The sequence below is a fragment of the Penaeus japonicus genome, unplaced genomic scaffold, assembly GCF_977035675.1.
Source record: "Penaeus japonicus unplaced genomic scaffold, GWHDUDI00000001_assembly GWHDUDI00000003, whole genome shotgun sequence".
NCBI lineage: Eukaryota > Metazoa > Arthropoda > Malacostraca > Decapoda > Penaeidae > Penaeus > Penaeus japonicus.
The window spans coordinates 34124611-34140506 of NW_028234405.1; positions in this window are offsets into that span (position 1 = coordinate 34124611).

The following is a 15896-nucleotide window of genomic DNA, read 5'->3' on the forward strand; positions in this document are numbered from 1 at the left end:
CTATCGTCAGTATATCTCAGGACGGCTCGCTAGGCGGGGCGATGAGCCGTCTACAGGAAAGTAGGCGTAGCTATTCCAAGTGTCAGCTTGGGTCGCGATTTCCTGATTGGCTGACTTCGGTTCATCATAATTCATAGGTCCGCCCTCGGGTCAGCCTTGAGGGTGATATTCCTATGATGGGAGGTGACCAGAATTTCCAGAAGGCTCTAAAAGTTGCAGGTGCTGTCTTTAACGAATCTTTGCCCGATCCTGGGGATATACGAAATCGATATTGTGAAGGTCACATCTGTGTATTGTAATTTGATCATGTATCTCAGGTCAACATATCTCTGTTAACCGTTAAACATAAATACTTTCATATCGCTTTTACCACGCTACCCAAATCGTCCCGATTTGTAAGAAAAAAAAAGTAGGAAGCTTAACTAACTGAGTTTTAGAATTCCTGGATCAGGGAACTCTATAAGATTAGTTATACGAAGAGACAGAAACCCACGGCAGATTCTGTTAATGCAAAAATACAAACCCAGAATGGCAGCATGGCGGGCCTCGAGATAAGCTCCGGAATTTACAGTTTAAACACCCTGGGGGGATTTTTTCTGAAATCCGTAAATTTACCATAACTAAAAAAAAGTACAAGTACCTGTCGCCTACATGGTTTAGAGGGGTAAGTGGGAACGTAGGTGAAGGCATAGTTCGTATATGAAAGAAAATAATTCGCAAAAAGGGAAAAAACATGTAGTAATATATCGAATATGGTATCAAAATGGTTTAGTTGTTAATATTTTTTTGAAAATTTATTAAATTATTTATTATTTTTTTTGGGAATTTGATTTTTTTTTCTATAATATTTGGCTTTGGGGTAACGGTAAATGCAACCCGATCATGTTAGGTTTTACTTGTTTGTTTTTCAATGCCACTCCCCCTGTAGGTGATGCAATAGCCGCTCCCGGGGTTTACAAAAACAACCTTCCGCGACGAACGTAACGTAAAGGGAGTTGCGTGGAACGGCAGAGCGGGGTAAATGCATCAACGTTGCAAAGTAGGAAACTGTTGAAAGGTTAAGTAGGAAAGAAATTTTAAATTAAAAGGAAAAAAAATGAACGACATGGCTGCAGAGGGGGATTCATTGCAATCTTCCTTGTTGAGGGGGTTTGCTGAAAAAAATAGGAAAGGAAGTCAGTCACATGAGGCTGGAAGGGAACCCATACCTTGTAGAACAACATCAGTTATGCTTTTTACACATAACTGTAGTTGTAGTAGCAGAGAGCCTGAAAGTGAAAAAAGGGATTTTGGGAGTAAGTAAACTGAATTCTTTTTCCTTAGAGGAAAAAGAGAGGCTGAACTTAGTAGAGAGAAATTGTGGAGAATAGGCGTAAGCATGGGAGTAATTAGACTGGGAAGCACTCGCCCCCTGTTGCTGAATCAACGAGTTGGTTATTGGGGTAAAGGGTAGCCAGCGGAGAAATTAGCAATCGGCTGAAGCGAAATTTTGACTCCACATTGGTTTGTTACTGGTAAGCTACCCTGGTCCTCAACAAAAGGCTCCTGGTACTGCTCGAAGCCTAGGGTAGGCAGGCGATCGGCAGACGTCAATTGAAGAATGATAACCCAAGAGGAGTAAGGTCTGGGAAAAATAAAAATCACTTAGTGTTTGTCGGCCGGGGAAATAGTACTTTGGGGCAAGCTTAGGACGTCGAAATGAACCAAGATTGTTCACCTGACGGGGATGCATTTAATGTAGGCCTTTTGTTCTTTTCACTAAATTTCTCTAAATGGACCCAAATCTAGGAGCAAGCTGACTTTAAAATTGAGTGTTGGTTTGACTTTTCTAAAACTAATGCTCCAACTTCAATGCCTTGTTGGCGGGGCCCCTTTTTTGTTGAAATGACATATTTTTTTCTCTGGAATTAGGTCAAAAAGGGTTCTTTGGTTGGGGGTCGAAAGATGACTTGTTCTATTTTTGGAGATACTCAGCATAGTTATCATTTTATAAAGGAAATTGATTTTCACAAAGGGTCATAGGGTAGCTTTTTATCCTTTCTATAAAAGATAATGGGGGGTATCACCTAAGGAAGATAATGTACTATTAATACAAGACTGGATTGTCAATAGTGATTCAATCCCCGGGGGTCCATGTCGCATCAACAAGCGATCTCATTATGAAGGGTGGAAGAGTTTTGGGCTTTTCGTAATACCGATTACTTTGTGGCGTAAGGGAGAATGTTTAACACGAGTTACTTCAATGGATATCCCCATAACTTTAACCATGACTTTGTTTATGAAAAAATTTCAGTCCCGTTATCAGTTGAAAAATACATGGGGTCTGAATTTCTATGACAGAAGTCGGAAAAGCATTGCAACAATTTGCTGTTTTGTTTGGGGACGGGACGAGTTCACAAAAACGAGTTGAAGTTATCAATGAAGACTAAAAAAAAACGATTACCATTGCGAGAAGGTAGAAAACCTGACAATGTGTCCCCCAAGAGACTTTCTGGGAAAAGGGAAAATCTGGGAAAAACATATTTCAATGCAGGGGCTGGTCATTGGTATTTCCTTTGTAATAAGGCATTGCTTACAAGACGAACATGCTTAGCAACTTTGCAATAAGGTGGGGGAAGAAGAAGCGTGCTGAGCTAAGTGAATTGCCTTGTACTTACCACAGGGTGCACTTCTTTCGACTCAGGAAAAGGGGAAGGGATTCGACCTTCAAGGATTCAGGAATACTACAAGCTTACGAGATGCCTTAAGTTTTTCTTGTCCTATATCTAGACTTGTAGCAAAGTGAACCGTTAGCATCGAGGTAAAGTGACTTACTCGAACATGTCTGCTAGGGAGGTCTTTCATTCCATTCTAAAGGCTTGACTTAAGGGGCCGTACAGATTATCATTACGTTTGCGCTATCCGATCTCGTCCCGTGGTGGGTCCATGGGAGTACGGCGGGGCAGCCAAGACCTGGGCGTAACCGAATGAATGGGTCGGAACGGCGACCATTAACATGTGCAGGACCGGATCTCGTCCTCCGAAGGATCCTCAACGTAGGAGGCGGCAGTAATTTGCCAAGATCGGTGCAATGTCAGAGGAATTTCACCCTGTGCGGGAGGCAAAGGTGGGCGAGGAGCTAGATTCAGCGTGGTTGTGGAGCGTCAGAGAGGGGAGCGCGTGATAGCGCGTCGGCAACGACATTTTTGTTTCCCGGGTAAATAAACAATGGTGACGTCAAACTCTGCAAGAATTTCAATTGCGCGGGCGGTCGCCCCCGCATGAGGGTCCCTACCCTAAATATGGACGTGAGGGGGAATGATCAGTGTGCACTTCTAGTCTGATATCCCAGATTAGCTCTCGAAAATGACGGGAGGCCCATGTGAATACTGAAATTCACGTCGCGTCGTGTGATAGCGTTTTTCCGCTGAATTTGAGGGCGCGGACTTGCAAAAGCAATGGCGTGCGTTTTTTCCAGAATGGCCATGTGTTCTGGTGGAGTACTGCTCCCGAGCCCGAGGTTGAGCATCAGTGGTGAGGACAAAAGGCAAACTGAAATCGGGGAAGGCTAAGAGTTGGAGCCTTAATTAGTCGCGATTTAAGAGTTGTAAATGCGGCTTTTTCCTCGTCTGTCCACTGCCAAGTAGTATCCTTTTAAGGAGATGGTTAAGCGGCGTCCGCGATGGAACCCGTAACTTGAATGACGGCCTGTAAAAACCTGAAAGGCCTAAAAATGACTTCAATTCCTTCTGGTTCTTAGTGTTGGAAAGTCGGCAATGGCTTTAACTTTGAGAATCATAGGTGCAATACCTTTAGATGACAAGGTATGGCCTAAAAATGCTAAACTTAGACTTGAAGAACTGACATTTGCTAGGTTGAATACATATCCTGCAGTTGATAGCCTATCGAAAAACCTGGCGCAATTTCTTTCCGCGTATTCAGAGAGGGAGGGTGAACAAATTTAAACATTTTCATTAAAATCACGAGGACCGGATCATTAATTAATCATGTTAGTACATGTGACTTTAATCTGCCTAAATGTGAGAGGGGAATTGCGAAGGCCAAAAGGACATACTAAAAATTCAAAAGTGTACCATATGAGTCGAGAAATAGGCCGTATATGGCACGCTTTCAGGAGCCATAGGATCTTGCAGGAAAGGGCCTGTAGCTAGGTCAATAGTTTTGAAAAAATCTTATATTAGAGCCAATGTCTTGATAAACAACAATCTAGATTAGGGAATTGGAATGGTTCTGGCCAATGTTATACTTTATTCAACTTGCGATTAGTCGACCACTGGAGGTAAAGTATTATCCGTCTTGGAACAAGGAGGAGGGGGTGAGGCCCAGGGTGAATTTGCTTGGGTGAATAAGATTCATGTTCTAACATTGTTTTGTTACTTCCTTTTCCAAGGCCTGTCGCTATCGAATGAGGGATCTTATTAACTCTACGGAGTATGTACGATAGGCTTAGCATCAGGCCTCTAGGGTAATGGGGCTGTTGATTGATGGCATGTTATTTTTCCGATAGGTCGGTCCTCGTGGTGGCTAGTACGCTTGGAAATTCTTTAAATAAGTTATTCAAAATAATCATATCCCTTCATGAAAATCTTAATTTTTGCTTTTGAACATGATCATGAGCGCTGCTCATCAGGGGAGAAGATGATGTTGCAGTAAAAAAAAAAAAAAAAAAAAAAAAAAATAAAACAAAAACCAAAATAAAAATAAAAAAACAGGGGAGGGAACAGGTATATCAAATTCGCAGATCAGGTAAGTCTGTGAATTTCATATATTACAGGTACACCGCGTTAATAGTCAATGGGGCCGGGGTAAGAATTAAAGACATGCACCTGAATCTATTATCAGAGTATTATAAAGGGATGGTAATGTTGCACAACCTTTTACTCGTATATTATAGGTAATATCAAAGCAGTACCATTTGCGAAGGACCAAGAAAAGTCTATCTGTAGATCATGGAAATGCCGGGATATAGTTGGTAGCAGAGTATAAACTTAGGAGCATTATCTTAGCGGTCCAAGAATTCGCACAGGTCGTCAACGTGTTTGCGCGCGAGAGTTTGCGTGATGCGGTGTGCGCGCGCAGCGAGAGGAGAGGGTAGGGCGAGGGTCGGGTGGGTATGGGAGGGGTAGGGGGGTGGTGGGTAGGAGAGGATGGGAAGTGAGGTGTAGACAAGGTGTGACTTTTTTTGTGACTAAATGGGGATCATTTGTGTGTTGTGTTGGTGACTCATTAGATTGCCATTGCGGGTGTGAAAAGGGGGTTGGCACGGCATCATGCCGTCCATCCAATAGCAAGAGGGAGTAGAGTCCTTAATAGGTAATTCTGACATTAAATGTACTGCTATTACTCTGAGGGTGGGGAGGGAAATACCTTTGTACGGTATAAGAAATCATGACCCAACAAGAGGTGTCCGGGGGTTAAAATATTTTAAATAATTAGATTCTACTACGACAAACTTTTGAGCAAAAAAGTTCACTACCAAGAGGAAATAGTTAACAAGGACATTTGGCTGCCTAAAGCTGATACCCTTATCTCGCTGTTATCCCCGCAAAATGGTGGTTTGACCTCGGTTTGCAATTCTAATGATAAATCAAATTAAAGTTCCGCAAGGTATTCAACGAGACCACAGAACAAGAAGATCCGGTGTCTAAGGAAGAAATAACGCCATATCAGGCTTGTCATTCAATATAGATGGAAGCAGCAAATGGCGGTTGGTGTTATCAGTGATAGTTTTTCTTGAAGTGATATCATCATCTAACGGCGGATGCGGATTCCAGCCTAGTCGAGACAACCAACGACCCAATGTGGCTGTGTCGCTTCGTTCCGCCCTTGTGGTTGTCGATACCGGTTGGTAGGTGTATTGATGCTTGTTTTTGTAGAGTTTTTGCCGTTCGTTGGGTCCTGCGGTGGTGCGATTTTATGGCTTTTTCCTCTAACTAAATGGGCGGTTCGGTTTTTGTTTGCATGGTGTCGGTTTAGCTTGGCCGTTTGACTGAGTAAAGGAGACTCGCCAAGTTTAGGTTTATGTTGGTGATCCACCACGCCCATGGTCCAAAGGGGAAAAGGGTCAAACGCTTGGAAGCAGTGGACGGCCGAAAGTTCCAAGCGGCTCTTTCTGTGCCCCCGTTGTGAGGCGCGTTGCCGTGGATTGATAAGGAACCGGTCGAGTGTCGAAAGTAGACGTTGAATGTGTCTTGACGGTTTATTCTACTACTCTGAGGGGTACGTCTTGGAATGTCATTCCCTACTCATGTGTATTTATGTGTATCTTAATGATGTATTGGGTTGTACTTAAGGAGCTTTTGGGGTTTGATTACACATGATGACCGGGCGACCGTGCGTGCACTAGTTTCGGCCGTGACCTTTCGCACAACTTTACCACAACAGTACAATTGCTAGCGATGAAAAACACGATGATTGTTTTCATTCTGTACTATATGGTGCCCGCTAATGTTTGTGTAGTCTAGAAGGCGTACCCGCAAAGGTTTGTTTACGTCTTGGGACAGTGAGGTGAGTTAGACGACGGGGGAGAAAGAAAGGAGGAGAAGGGAAAAGAAAAGGGAGGAAAACGAGTGCGTAGTTGTCCGCAGTGATTTTAGTATCGTGTGGGAGCCGCGCGAGTGGCTTTGCCGATACTGACTGAGGTGTTGTGTTTTAGGTTACACGTGTCATGGTTGTGGGACCGGGGTTAGGGTTTTTTGCGTCCCATTGTGGTTTGTCGGTTTGCGTTGTGGGTTTGTGTTGTGAAATTTGTGTTACGCAAGGGGTCTTATTGTCCCCCAAAGGGTGTGTTGTCTTGTGTGGTCGTGTTTGCCACCAGTGTGGGAATTTTATCGCGTGACAGATACTGTGGAGTTCTCTCTGATAGACTTGGCATAAATAGTCGCCGGGTAACTTAAGTAAATCAGTATCTTTCAAGGGTTCCCAACTTGCTCCTTGAATACAGAAGTAGTAAAGAGCAAACTAGGATAAGATTTGACCATATACGTCATAGAGGAGTCTTGATGGTCGTTAAACACGGACTTTACGTGGAGTCATGGTTGTGGGGAATACTCTTAATGCCCATTTTGAAACTTGAACCGAAGCTGACAATGATTAAAGCGCGTCGAAAATGTCTTCTTCGGACAAGGATGGCAGGCTTTAATTGAATAAGTACTCGCGAAGACATGAAATGATGGTGACTTACATCCAAGTGATTTGAACGAATGTATCTAAAATATAATCCTGGAACATACGGACAGGTGCTCCAACTGCGCTGCAATTCGGATGGCTTAATGTTTTTAAAGGCGAGTAATTCGCGTTACGTACTTTCGCTGAGGTAAGCTCTAAACGTGTTTCAGCCCCGCGTTTACGCATTTATTGCCGAAGAGGGGTTCATCCTCTAGACACTGTCCACCTTGAATAATCATAGATTCAAGACATTTTCCAAGAAATCTTTAAACACTCCGGACCTAAATGGGAGCGAGCGCATCAACATTTTCTGTAACGATATTGAATGTTCTTGGATGAGGTTGGAAAGTCTGTTGAGAGCTAGGGGGGGCGGGTGCGGGGTCAGGTCAGAGGGTGGAATCAGTGGTGGACATGGGCAGTTGAGGGTTAATGTGGGAGGGTCAGAGATCGGAAACGGGACGGGATGGAGAATGGGAAGCGTAACAGTATCCATCGTTGTCCAAAGGAAAATTTCGGTAGTTTCCCTAAGATTTCTGAACACTTTACCACTCCTGCTATATTACCACTCCGACGTCCTGCGGAAAGCTCGTAATTCTACCTTCATGAATAGCGCGAGAAAGAAATCCAATCACTTCACAATAGAAAGAAAATATGAAAAGAAAGTGGGTAACACAAGTCACAACACTAGGGTTGTGAAAAACTATTAAGAGGAAGAAAAATGACAGCGCCAAGGGTATTAATTCGACCAGGATTGCAGTCTTCTGTCAATTCTAACCTTCCTATCCTACCTAGTCGATTCGTCTTCGTCCTGTCTGTCAGACTTCTCGTATTGGGGGGGCAGGCTGACTAGTATGCTGTGTGACACTGGAATTAAAGATTACATCGCCCTATCCGTGGTACCGTAGCTTTCAGTTATTGTCCATTTATTGCGCTAATAAATAGTAACGTGAGGTTCTCATACTTAGCGCTGCCACCAGATTTGGTGATTGGGGCTATAGATTACTCTAATATCCATCACATAGAGTAAATATAAGGGGTTTGAAGTGTCAAACACAGCAGTGGATACAATAACAATATATTATAACTACATTAATATGGCACACGATAGTAATCTCGCTCGCTTATATACATATAAATATAACATGGAATGACTCTGGACATAAAGATCGGGATTAGCACAGTTCACAATAAGTAGATGTATTGAGGGCGCTGTGGTAGATGTTGGTGATTAAGGTCATGGACCTCGAGTGACTTCGCTATCGTCAGTACAATATCTCAGGGACGCTCGCTAGGCGGCGAGCATGAGCCGTCCTTACACGTGTAACAAGTAGTAGCCGTTGCTATTCCAAGTGCTCAGCTTGGGTCCGCGATTTCCTGATTGGGCTGACTTCGGGTTTCATCGTAATTCATAGGTCCGCCCTCGGTGTCAGCCTTTGAGCGGTGATATTCCTATGATGGGGAGAGTGACCAGAAAAAATTTTTCCAGAAGGGCTAAAGTTGCAGGTGCTGTCTTTAACGAATCTTTGCCCGATTCCTTGGGGGGATATACGAAATCCGAATAATTGCTGAAAGCGTCTCATCTGTGTATTTGTAATTTGATCATGTATCTCAGGTCAGACCATCTGGCTCTGTTAAACCGTTATTACATAAAATTCTCTTCATATATTCTATATAATATATATATACATATACATTATGCAATATATATATATATATATATATATATATATATATATATATATATATATATATATATATATATATATATATCACTTCTATTATTTAAACTAAGCTGGTTTGATCCTTAGGGAAAGGAAAACGGAAACCACATATGCCATCGTTTGCTTCGTCCATTCGTCACGCTCTCTTTCTGCTCGCAGTTTGGTGTCCCGAGAACGCACCGACGTCATGTTTGCCAAAGTCTTGCCTCCAACGTTTTTCTTTCTTTCTTTCATTCTTTTTTTAGCTGGAAGGGGTTAAAATCATGGTTCGCCGTAGGTGGCAACCTGATAATTATGTAAAGGGCAATATCTGGTCAGAAAGAATAAGATAATGAGAGAGAGAAAAAATGGATCACGAACAGAATTTTAGTTTGTTTGTGTAACACAACATTTGGACATGTGACCAGCTCAACATAATCAATAAATACAAATATATATAAATACAAACATATATTTCTATATCATGTATATAATAAATATATATATATATAATGATATATATATATATTTTTATATATATATATATATACATATACCATTTCTGTATTTATATATATATATATATATCTCTATATAATATATATATATCTTATTTATATACAGTATATATATATTATATTATATATTATATAAATATAAATTTATATATATATATATATATAAATAAAGTATTATATATACATTTCTGTATATGTATATAATGATATATATATATATTTATATATAATATATATTTATATATTATGAGGCACGTGTGTGTGTGGTGTGTGTGTGTGTGGTGTGTGTGTGTGTGTGTGTGTGTGTGTGTGTGTGCGTGTGTGTGTGGTGTACGTGTGCGTGTGTGTGTATGTATATATATATATATATATATATTATATAGTATATGATATATAATATATATAAATTTATATTTTAGATATATATATATATATATATATGTGTGTGTGTGTCGTGTGTTGTTTGTATGTGTGTGTGTGTGTATGTGTGTGTGTGTGTGTGTGTATTTATGTGTGTATGTGCGTGTGTTAATGTGTGTGTGTGTGTGTACGTGCGTGTATATGTTGTCGGCCACCCTGTCTATCCATCACTCAGTGAGCCCATCCATCAATTAGTCTTTCAGTAGGCCTATCCGTCCGTCAGCCTGTCGTTGAGTTAACCAGTGAATGAATGTTTATAAATATATACATATACATATATATGTGTGTATATATATGTATATAGTATAGATATCTATATATATAATTATATATTATATATATTATATGTAATTATATATATATATATAATTCACCCCCCCCCCCCCCCACCCCAATAATATATAAATATATATATATATATATGTATACTATATATTTCTATATATAATAAATAAATAAAACTATTCATATATACATACCATTTTTATATATATATATATAATTATATACGCATATATATATATATATATATATATATATATATGTATGCATGTATGTATCTATGTATATTTACATATAATATTTATATATATACTTTATATATATATATACCTATAGTATATACACATAAGATATGTGGTAATATTATAAAAAACACCATATCTACGAGCAACTAGCACACACACAGATTTACATACACACTCAACACTTCTCACACCATTCGATTTTATGATATATATATAGAATATATATAATAATATATATATAGATATATACTATATATGTGTGTGTGTGTGTGCGTGTTGTGTGCGGTCGTTGTGTGATGTGTGGTGTTGTGTGCTTGTGCCTGCCGTATTATAAATTCGGGTATATCTTAACTACTCAGTATATATATATCTACATTATATAGAAATATAATATATAGTATATATATAGAGATTATACGTATTGACGAGAGAGAGAGAGAGCAGACCAGAGGAGTACTGAGAGAGAGATGAGAGAGATGTAAGAGAAATGAGTAGAGAGAGAGAGAGAAGAGAATGGAGAACTCTGAAGAGGAGAGAGAATGGGCAGGAGAGAGAGAGAGAGAAGAGAGCTGAAGAGAGAGCTCGAAAGAGAAGAGGGAATGAGAGAGAGAGAGAGGCAGAGAGAGAGAGAGAGATTTATGTAGTGTGTTGTGTTTATATACATATATATACTATATATAACATATATTATATATATATATAATTATAAAATACCACATTTGAGGGTGCCGCGTACGAACCTATAGCTCTCGGGAGTATATCACCTCAAAGCGATCAGTACTATAGCTTCACTATGCTTAATATAATTATATAGTTTAGTACCTAATATATATATATTCGATATATATAATACTATATATATTTATATCTGTGTGTGTGTGTGTGTGTTGTGTTGTGTGTGTGTGTGTGTGTGTATGTTTGGTATGGTTATTGTATACTCTGTACAATATTTATATATATATATATATCATATATATATACCTTAATATGAGTTACTTTATATTTTTCTCGTTCTCTTTCTTTTGACTGCTTCCCCATTATTAGGGCGTTCGCCACAGCGGATCATCATTGTTCTCTAACGCGCTCGGTCTCTCTGCAGCGATTCCTCACAGTCACACCTACTGTATTTCCATGTCTTCCTTTATAGTTCTATTAGCATCCCTTGTACCTTCTCTTTGGTCATCCCTCTTTTTCCTCCTTTCGTACGCCTGGTAGACGCTCTCTCTCCATGCGTTCGTGCAGCCCTCTCAAGTCCTCCTCCTCCCGACGATACCCTCCTACACCCCCGCACTCCATCGCTCACATGGCGCGAGCCCCAATCCAACCACCTCAGCCTTGATTCTTGTGCCTTTTCCCCCAATTGTCGCACATGTGGTTTCTTTTAATATATTTATTTTGGATTTAATCTACCCTCGTCACACCCAGGGAAAATCTTAACATTTTTATTTCACTTACTTTCATCTCCGCTTCCTGCCTCTTTGTCACTGGAATTTTTCTCTTCCGTACAGCATGGCAGGACGAACTACTCTTTTATAGATTTTTCCTTTAGTTCTTGGCCAAGGGACACCTCCCCCCTCCCCCTAATATCACACATATCACTGGTTTTGGCAGTCCTCCTCCATACCATTCCAACCCCGCTTGCTCACTCTCTTCTTTATTTCACTACCGCGAGTTCCCTCCATTACTTTGTACTGTTGGACCCCTAAGAGTATGTTATGTACCTGAATTCCTCTACCTTTGCCACCTGCCCCCCTTGTAGCTTTATTGACTCCTTGCCACCTCCATTTAGACACATGTACTCAGTCTTGGTCCTGTTCACTTTCAGTCCTCTCCTCTCTAGTTCATACCTCCATCTTTCTAGCTCTGTCTCCACTTCCACTCGGCTTTCGGAACATATTTCTACATCAGCAAACAACATAGTTTGTGGGGTTTCCCGTCTTACGCCATCAGTCAGTCTGTCCATGATAATCGCAAATAGGAATGGACTCAGAGCCGATCCCTGGTGAAGTCCCACCCCTACCCCAAAGCCTTCTGTCATTCCAGCTGCCCACCTTACTGTTGTTATGCTATCTTCATACATGTCCTTCACCACCCTCACATACCTTTCTGATATTCCCAAGCTCCTCATGCAGTACCATAGCTCTTCTCTCGGAACCCGATCGTAAGCCTTTTCTAAATCAATAAACACACAATGCAGCTCCCTTTGTCCTCCCCTGTACTTTTCCATCAACATCCAAAAATTGCAAGCAATGCAGCATTGCAATGCAGCAAACAAAATGCAAAAAAGTGCAAAAACAAAACACAATATAGCCAACGCTGTTGTGCTTCTTCTTGGCACGAATCTTTCTTCATCCCCAAGTCTGCCCCAGTTCTGTTTTGCCAGTTTCCTTTCTCTTTATACTATCTTGCACTAGTTCATTCCACCACCAGGTTTCCTTGTATTCTTTTCTTTTTCCCGATGTCAACCCAAGTACACATTTGGCTTTTTCAGCCACTGTTTCTGAGATTTCCTCCCACCCAATCTCCTCCCTCCCTGCAAAGACTTGGCTCACTTCCTGTACAAATGCTGTACTGTACTCCTCCTCCTTTAGTTTCCACCATTTGATCCTAGGTTTCGCCCTCATTTTCCTGGTTGCCTTCACTTTCAGATTTAACTTCCCAACTAACACTATGCTGCCTTGTTACACTCTCCCCTGGAACGACCTTACAATCCTTAAACTCTCTCAAGTTACATCTGCTTATAAAGTCTATCTGCGTACTCCTACCTCCACTCTTGTATGTAACTCTGTGCTCTTCCCTCTTATTAAAATCTGTATTCACTAGTGCCATCTCCATCCTTTTTGCCCACTCAATAATCATCTGCCCTCTGCATTCCTCTCTCCCACGCCATATTTGCCTATCACCTCCCCATCCCCATTATTTCCTACTTCAATATGACCATTCAAGTTTGCTCCAACAATAACTCTCTCCTCTCTGGGGATGTTGTGTATCATTTCTTCCACTTCGCTACAGAACTCCTCCTTTTCCTCCATCTCGCGCCCCACCTGTGGGGCATATGCACTGATCACATTTATATGGATTCCTTCAACATCCATCCTCAGGTTCATTGCTCTATCTGATACCTTCTTCACTTCCAGTATGCTGTTGATATAATTTTCCTTAACTATTACCCCAATACCGTTTTTCCTTCCATCGATCCCATGATAGAACAGCTTATAAGCTCCGCCAATCAGCCTCGCTTTACCGCCTCGCCATTTAGTTTCCTGTACGCAGAGAATATCTATCTTCTTCTCCATCATGTCGGCCAGTTCTTTCCCTTTACCAGTCATGGTGCCAACATTTAAGGATCCAACTCTGATCTCTACTTTTCTGTCCTTCCTTCTTTCATGCTTCCTCTGTACACGTTCGCCACCTCTTCTCCTCCTCCTTCTCCCAACAGTCACGTACTGTCCACCGGCCCCCTGCTGAGACACAGAGCCGGAGGCGGTCGTTGTTAACCCGGGCCGCGACCGATCCGGTATAGTGCTCTCAAGTGTGATCCGCATAGTAGTGTTGGTCAGAGTTTAACGCCGGATGCCCTTCCTGACGCAATCCTCCCCATTTATCCGGGTCGGCTTACGACCGCACCAAGTCTGCACTGGTCTTGTGCCCCCAGTGGTTGGGTTGTTGGTCATATATTTATATAACGCTACTATATATATATATTTATATATATATTGTGTGTGATTACTGTGTGTGTGTGGGACTCTTTGTGTGGTCGTGTGTGTGTGTTGGTATATACCATCTCATGCATATTACAAATACATAGCTACATATGTGTGTTATGTACATATTTATATATATCATATATATATAGCATATATATATATATACTATTATCAATATATATATTTATATATCGTATATGTATATATGATATATATATATATATATATATATATATATTATATATCTATATGTATTTAATATGTCATATATATATATATATATATATTATTATTCTATATATATATATAATAATATTATTATGTATGTATATTTTATATAATATTTGTCTATATATACGCTATATATTAATACATATATGTATTTATACAATATATATATATTATTATATGAACATATATTTATGTATACATATATATATATATATATATATATATATATATATTATATATATATATATATATATATATGTATATATAATTAATATATACTTATATATTATATAATAATATATAATATATCATATATATATATATATACATTATGTGTATATATTATATTTATATATATATATATCGACATATGTATACATATGTTTGTAGTGATGTGTTTTTATACACACACGCCTCAAACACACGCACACACACACACTCACACACTCATTAAAAGTATATATATATATATATATATATATATATCACTATATATATCTATACTATTATATTATATATATATTATACACTGTAATATATGTATTCTATTACCATTATAAATACTTATATATGTCTGTATGTATGTATGTATATAATATATATATACATATATATATGTATGTATGTATGTATGTATATCAATCTATACTATAATATATATGAATATTATATCACATTATACGTATATCTATCTAGTATATCATTATATATTTATATATATATATATATATATGTATTATGTATACTAGATATATTATATATTTATTAGATTTCTATATATATACATATGTATTTGTATGTATATATATATATATATATATATATATATGTGTGTGTGTGTGTGTGTGTGTGTGTGTGTGTGTGTGTATGTGTGTGCGTATGTATGTATATATGAATGTATATGTATATATACAGTCTGTCGGTCAGACAGTTTATTAGGTAGTCAGTCAGTCAGTCAATCGGTCATTCACATAGAGGAGCCTTCAGATGGCAATCAGGCAGTTAGGCAAAAAAGCAGGTAGGCAGACAGGTAGTTCGTCAGTCAGTTGATCATTTAGTCGGTCAGTTAGTCAGTCGATCAGTCCTCTCTCTCTCTCTCTCTCTCTCTCTCTCTCTCTCTCTCTCTCTCTCTCTCTCTCTCTCTCTCTCTCTCTCTCTCTCTCTCTCTCTCTCTACTAGCCTGTTGACCAGTCTAAATTAAAGTAAATTTGCCTTTTCTCTCTCCATCTCATCCTCTGTCCCCCCCCCCCCCCGTAAACCTAGAATCCCAACATCCGAAATCGTTATTCCGAGAAAGGGTTGGCAGGGCGTGTTTGTTTTCTCGGCGGAAAAAGATGAAAGAATATGACATTCTTGCTTCCTTGTGAAACGGCCCTACTCCCCTTCCTTTCCCCTCTTTTCCCTCCTCTCTTCCCCTCCCCTTCCCCCTTTTTCTCCAGTTCCTCCCGCTTGTCATCCTCATCTTGCCCTTCTTCCTCTTCTTATTCTGCCTTCTCATCTCCCTTCCTCTCATCAGCGAGGCGTAAATGTAATTATCACTCCTCACGGGAATAGAGAAGGTAATCTCAGAATGGTTACACTCCGCCTGTTTTATCTCTACGGGAACGTAGCGTGGCGGCCGCGCTA